Genomic DNA, 6,972 nt, shown 5'->3' with positions numbered 1-6,972 from the left:
ATGCATGAAATGAATTTCAATAAGTTGTCGGGTGCTGCTTGTTTTGTCATGGTGAGTGGAACAAGCCCATTGCTGCCCAGTTTCCAGCCAGTCTTGGGGTTTTTTTCTCGATTCCATACCATTTCTGGACTTGATGATATGTCCTGAAAGAATGATACCGCGCAGCATCCTTAGATGGTGGCAATGAAGCAAGATTGTATTTACTTTTTGTGGTTGATCTAGCTAAACGTTGGTAGCGGATTTCTTCTAAGGTGTCTTCTTCCAAGTTGCCACCATACAAAGCAACGAGAAAGCGTGCTCCAGCATCTGCGATGTGGTCTGGTGTTGCATCCTGATGTTTAAAAATGCCATTGGTGTCACTGAGTCCTGCTGTTTTCTGGAGAAGCGAACAAAACTTCATTTTTCCTTGGTTGAAGATTGACGATGTCGTATCACAGCCACTAAAAGCATGGAAAAACAGAATGTTCTCAGCTACTTTTTTATGTTTTAAACTATTAGCTGAAGATATTCTTTCAGCAATTTTGCCTTTTCCTGGTTTGCGGAGATAGGTGTTTCCTTGAGATGGTGCCAATGCTGTCAGCAAAACGAGAAGGTCAATCTTCGCCAACTACGAAAACAGCATCAAATTTTTTGGCCCGTTTGACAAAAAATATTCGATTTCACCGCGTAAGCATATTTTTATCATGTTGCATGAGATGGTCCAATTAATATGCGATAGACTTTATGAATTAATTTTTGTTTTTTTATTATTTCTGTTGTAATTGAAATGAGCAACAAATATTCTTGATTAGTTGTTAATATCATATACATAGCAAAATAAAAACACTAAATCACCACAATACACCAAAACACTTTTGCTTTTACACTGGACGCACGTTTTGCTAACCATGTTAGCATCATCAGCAGATGATTATAAACTAAAGTACAATCTACAAGTTGAGCGTTTATATACTCGCTCAGTGGGCACCGAGTGGGCGTGGCAAAATCTAGCCAACCGATTCAGAGCCCACTAAGCGTAACAGTTAGATTTCCGCCACTAGAGTAGTAGGAACAAAGAATTTGAAGGAATTGGACCGTTGTCTCTGTTCATACTATCTTTACATTTATTAATTCTGATGCTTTCATATGCATCTAATTGCCTGTAATTTGAGACTTGTTTAATTAATTTTAAATTATTAAGGTCTATACAATGTTCTTTATCAACAATATGTTCGGCAACGAAGATTTATCCGGTCTACCATATCTTATCTGAGCTAAATGTTCTTTAAATCTAGTTAATATTGATCTTCTAGTTTGCCCAACATATTTCTGATTACAATCTTTACACGAAATTTCATAAATACCCGACCTTTCCAGTGGAGGTGTTTTATCTTTTGGATTACCTAATAATTGTTGTAATTTATTCTTAGCACTAAACACAAGTTTATAATTGACATTCTTAAAAATTCCTTTTAGACCACGGGGTAACTCTCTATCAAACGGTATCGAAAAATATTTAGACGTATCTTTCTCCGCTTGAAAAGTCGAATTTTCAGAAATCATTAACCTATACCTACGTTTTCTAATTAATTTATCAACTAGTGAAGGAGAATATCCATTACACTCAGCTACATTCCTAATGTAATATCTTTCTATTTCATATCTTTCGTTGGAAAGTGGGAAACTAAGTAATCTATGAACTAAGAAATTTAAACTAGCCATTTTATGTTCAACACTATGATGTGATTCATTAGGAATATATCTGCGTGTGGTCGTATTTTTCCTATAGATATCAAATTCCAGGCAATTATTGGTATTTCTAATAACTAATACATCTAGAAATGGTAATCTGTCGTTGTTCTCAATTTCATGCGTAAATTTAATGGAAGGAAAACGATTATTTAACTTAGAAATAAAATTGTCTATGGTGTCTGAATGTGTGTCAAAAACAGCAAAAATATCATCCACATACCTAAACCATACTCTTGGAAAATACTCAAACTGATTCTTAGCCTCCACTTCAAACCTGCTCATGAATAAATTAGCCAAAAATGGAGACAATGATTTACCCATTGCTGTACCTTCTCGCTGTTCAAAAAAGTTGTTATTAAATTGAAAACAATTTTGTTTTATACATAAAGATGTAAGCTCAATATATTCACTCACAGTTTTGTTGTCGAGACCGTTTGCGTTCGGTAATTCCTTCAAGTAGCCGAAAGTATGTGGAATTGGAACACTTGGGAACAATGAGGATATAAAGGAGACCAAAATTTCACCTTCATGCAATGTTATATCTTTAATTTTGTTAATGAATTCAATATTATTTTTAACTGCGAAAGAAGGTCCATGATCAGGTAAATTTTCGAACTCCCTTGATAACCATTTTGCCAAATTATAAGTCGGAGACTTGTCCGGTTTATGGATTTTTGGCAAATCATACATTTTTGGTAATGAGGGATTGGATACTTGCAGTTTCCTCTTTAAAGAAAGATCAATAAGGGTGTTACATTCTTTTAGAGTTTTTTTAACGTCTGCTACCATCTTAGACAAAGGATTCTTTTTCAAATTTATGTAGGGGCCATTATCGATTAAGTTGTTAACCTTATCGTAATAGACTTTTTTATCTAATATAACAATCTTATTTCCCTTATCAGCTTTTAGGTAGAAACAATCTTTGTTACGCAAACTCTTGACAATATTGTGCTCCTTGTTAGATTTTAATGATTTACTTGAAACGATATTTTTTGATAACTGATTTCAACAAGCCTCTCTTGCAAATACTTTAGAAGCCTCGGGCAAGTGCTGAATAGCAGTTTCAACACCAACGACGATTTCCTCCAAAGCGCTACCAGAGTTGGGCAATGCAAACTTTAAACCTTTGTTTAATAAACTGAGCTCTTGTTTATCAGAAGTCTGAGAAGAAAGATTCTCTACTATGTTTATGTCTCTTTGGAAAACATGTTTGTTTTTAGAGCTTTTTAATTTTTTAAACTTATTATTCAAAATGGACGCTCAACTTGTAGATTGTACTTTAGTTTATATTCATCTGCTGATGATGCTAACATGGTTAGCGAAACGCGCGTCCAGTGTAAAAGTAAAAGTGTTTTGGTGTATTGTGATTATTTATCATTAGTGTTTTTATTTTGCTGTGTAACACCAAAGGTTCCAACCCTCAACTGTAATCTTCGATGGCTTCACGGTCAACGAAACTGAATCTTTATCGTAAGTTTAGTAATAGGATTAGGTTATTGGGAGCAGATATTTGGTTTCTTAAATCATGCAAAGCCAATTCAGTTTATCCTAGTTTTATTAAAATTGATATTCCGAAAAGTAACGTTAGTGATAAGGTAGAGAAAATTGTAAAACAAAAATGGCTTGATTTACATTATATCAATTATCTTAGTTGTTTTTGTTAAAGTTATTTAATAAAAATTAGTTCAGAAATGCGATATTGTGTTAATATATTTCCTTGGTCCAATTCATATGCGACTGGGCTCGTATTATTGGGTCTACGTCACTTGGGCGGAAACAAGAAGGGCGTCAACAAAAAGATTGTAGGAAAAATTTGGGCGGAAATTTCGTTATCTGCAAAATACTCTTCGCCCTTTTTGCCTCCGCCCAAATTATTAAACGACCCAAATTGTTCCGCCCTTTTTCCGATGTCTCGTTATACTTGATACATCGAAAAAATATCGAACAGCTTAAGAACATATTAAAAAATTACTACTACACCAACTTTTGTATAGCAGGACTATTTAAGATTGATTCTCAGTATACCTTCCGTTTCTATTCCATGTCCTTTCCTTATTTTTGATTGTATTCACACGCTATACGTAATGCTTTCCTTCCGTATCAGTTCCATTTTTTTATTGTACGATTTATATCATTACGAAAGTTTTATTTTAAAAATTTGTATTTTTTGAAAAAGGTAATAGGTTTAATTAAGAGACGAAAGAATAAATAAATATCAGCAAAATGTTCACAGCGCTGGTACAAATGTATGAACTTGATAACACTCTTTACGATACGCTTCAGTCCGTCCGCCAAAAAAATGTATGGAAGGACAGGATATGGAACGGAAGGGAAACGGGACGGAGAGTATGCATTGTCCTATTCATTTACTTGATATAATATTTTATGTAAAGGGAAATGGAAGTAAGCTGATACGAAAGTATAGTGAGAGAATCAACCTTTACCTATACCTCACTTCATCTACAAATATACAGTATGTCATCGGTTCGTCTTTACAAAGAGAACTTTATTTTGATTATTAACTTTTTGAGAAAAATGTATTCGTCCTGTGATACAATATTTGTCATGTTCTAAAATGGTAAATTACAAAAAACTTTTTCAAATTTCTTTACCTCTCAGGAAAAATAAAATTTTACTGAATATAAAAATAAATTACAACCTTCTTAAAATAAAGGAGTTTTTAAAAATGTATTATTAAGTAAATGACGTCTAGGGCTTGACCCCTCGCCAAAATTACCCTCGATTGTCAATCACCAGCCGTCTTTGACGCTGTTTTTTGTTTCGATCGTATGGTATAATTCTCATTACTATTATAACGACAAATGATATAAATGCTTTTCAGTTCTATAACCAGTTTATTCTGATGACTGTATTAAGCCATTCACAATAAAATTAACAGAAAAGCTAAACATGGTCATAATAAAAAAAAATAATATGCCTACGAAATGGCTAGTTTATTTAGCAATCATTTTATTATAAAAAAGTGTTAGTTTTCGTTAATGATGATTTGCTTTTAAGATTTTTTTTCACCTTACCGCTATCCATTAACGATCTAATGCCATTTTATAGCAATGCCGATTAAAAACACTGTTATCCGATACCAGTAAACTCTTAACCTAGAGTAAGCCAACATGTCTTCGATGTGTATGTGTGGACTTCTTTTTTTAATGAAATTCTACTGCTACCGACTGAAAAAGGTGTTTCAGATCGACAGATTTATCGGTTAAGACTCTTTACTATAGAAGAATAATGGGCCTTTTGAAGTGTGATTATTTATAGAGTGAAAATATCAAAAGTTACATTATTCTGTTGGTTGTATTTTTTGTTTTGGTAATAATTAATACTTTGTATTTTTTACGAAACTAGATAAATAACATCGTAAGTGGACAGCATTTTACCATCCTGCTATAGAGACTATATTCCATTAAATGATTATAGTAGAGGATCCAGGATTATCACGCTCATCGTATTTTTAGTCAAAATCTAATTTTTACGTATATTTATGAATAGGAGAATACACTTTTAATAGGGTGCCTATCAAAAAGTTGCCGCAACTATTTTAATTACAAATAATAATAACTGATTTTGGAGACGACATTACGCTCATATTTTTTTGACAATTTATATGTCAAATTAAAGCTATTGCAATATTCTGCGCATGATGTTATAAAAGTGCCTATTAAAAAGTTCCCTCAAATAGGGGTTGCCACAGTTCAAATTTTTTTCTACGGTTTGTTTATTAATATTTTTGAAACCACGTATAGTTTTGGATTATAACAGGATAATAGGGTATATTAATATATCAAGGATTCACAACCTAACCTAACAGAAAGGAAGCCAAAATACATACATACATACATACATACTGCCATTACTCGCTGACGAGTATTTAACACGCATCAGAAGATGGTCACGCAAGGCGTTTTCTTTCATGAGCTTTTCTGTGACTGAAAAGCCCGATATGTGATGTTATCTGTCTACCGCACTCCAGACATTCAAAAATCTCATTGCTTTGTTGCCTCTTTACTTTTTGGTTGTAGCTGTTAACTGAGTTTACAATTCTTCTCCATTCTGGTCTATTGTGAGCTGCTTCTTCCCACTCATTCTGCTTGTTAATTCCCTTTAAGTTTTGGTGGAAAATATCCTTGTATCTTTTGAGTTGTTCACCCGGTCTCCTCTTACCGTCTACAACCTCACCGTAAAGCAGAGATTTTGGTATGCGGTTTTCTTGCATTCTGCATACGTGACCAGCCCATCTTAAGCGGGACTTTGTAATCATGACTTCGATACTCTGGCAGTTAGCTTTTTCAAGGACCGATAGGGATCGCTCAGTGATCCATGATATGACACTCTTGATTTGTTGTTGTTATGGAGGCTTTTACACACTGTAGTAAGAAATTTGTTGAGTACTCCGAACTTATTCATAATTGCCCAAAGTGCATCTCTGTTCACTTCTGGGTCTTTTTCTGGCTTTTGTTAGATCAATGAATGCAACGTAAAGTTTAGACTGCTGCTCTTTTACTTTTTCCTGTAGTTGGCGGATGGAGAATATGGAATTGACGGTGCCGCGGTTGGTGCGAAAACCCTTTTGCGATTCTGGGAGGATTTTTTCTATATGAGGGTGCAGGCGGTTTGACATAATTTTTGCAAGAATTTTTCCTCCGATAGCCATTAGAGAAATACCGGTAGTTTCCGCAGTCTCATACACTTCCTTTGTTCTTAAATATATTCACTATATTCGCGTTGCAAAAGTCCTGAGGTATCTCTCCGCTTTCCCATATGACATCGAAGAGAGCCTTAAGATGACCAATAAGTTCTTTACTTGCACACTTATAGATTTCCGCCGAAATCGCGTCACAGCCAGCTGATTTTTTGTTTTTAAGCTGTTTTATGGAGTCCTTTATTCCCTGTTCTGTTATTGGAATGTCTAATACATCGAGGCACACTAATACACTGAGGTGGGTATGTTGAGTGCTTCCATATTAGAGTTGTTTTCTTGGTTAAGGATATGGCTGTAATGCTCTTTCCATCGGTTTCTGATTTGCTCTTCCTCTTTTAGAAGTTCGCAATTTTGTGCCATGATTGCGCATCTTGCCTTCTTAGTTGAGCCGTAGTAGGCCGGCTAGGTGTAGTTTACTACTCCTTTTTCCCAGACAGGTGGTAGGTCTGAGGGTTGTATAAGGATATACCGCCTATACTCGGACGTCAGAGCCTCATTTATTGAAACAGGGTGCACTAGGT

This window comes from Sitophilus oryzae, unplaced genomic scaffold, assembly GCF_002938485.1.
Source record: "Sitophilus oryzae breed Bouriz unplaced genomic scaffold, Soryzae_2.0 scaffold_1274_pilon_pilon, whole genome shotgun sequence".
Classification (NCBI taxonomy): domain Eukaryota; kingdom Metazoa; phylum Arthropoda; class Insecta; order Coleoptera; family Curculionidae; genus Sitophilus; species Sitophilus oryzae.
This window is presented reverse-complemented; position numbering follows the sequence as displayed.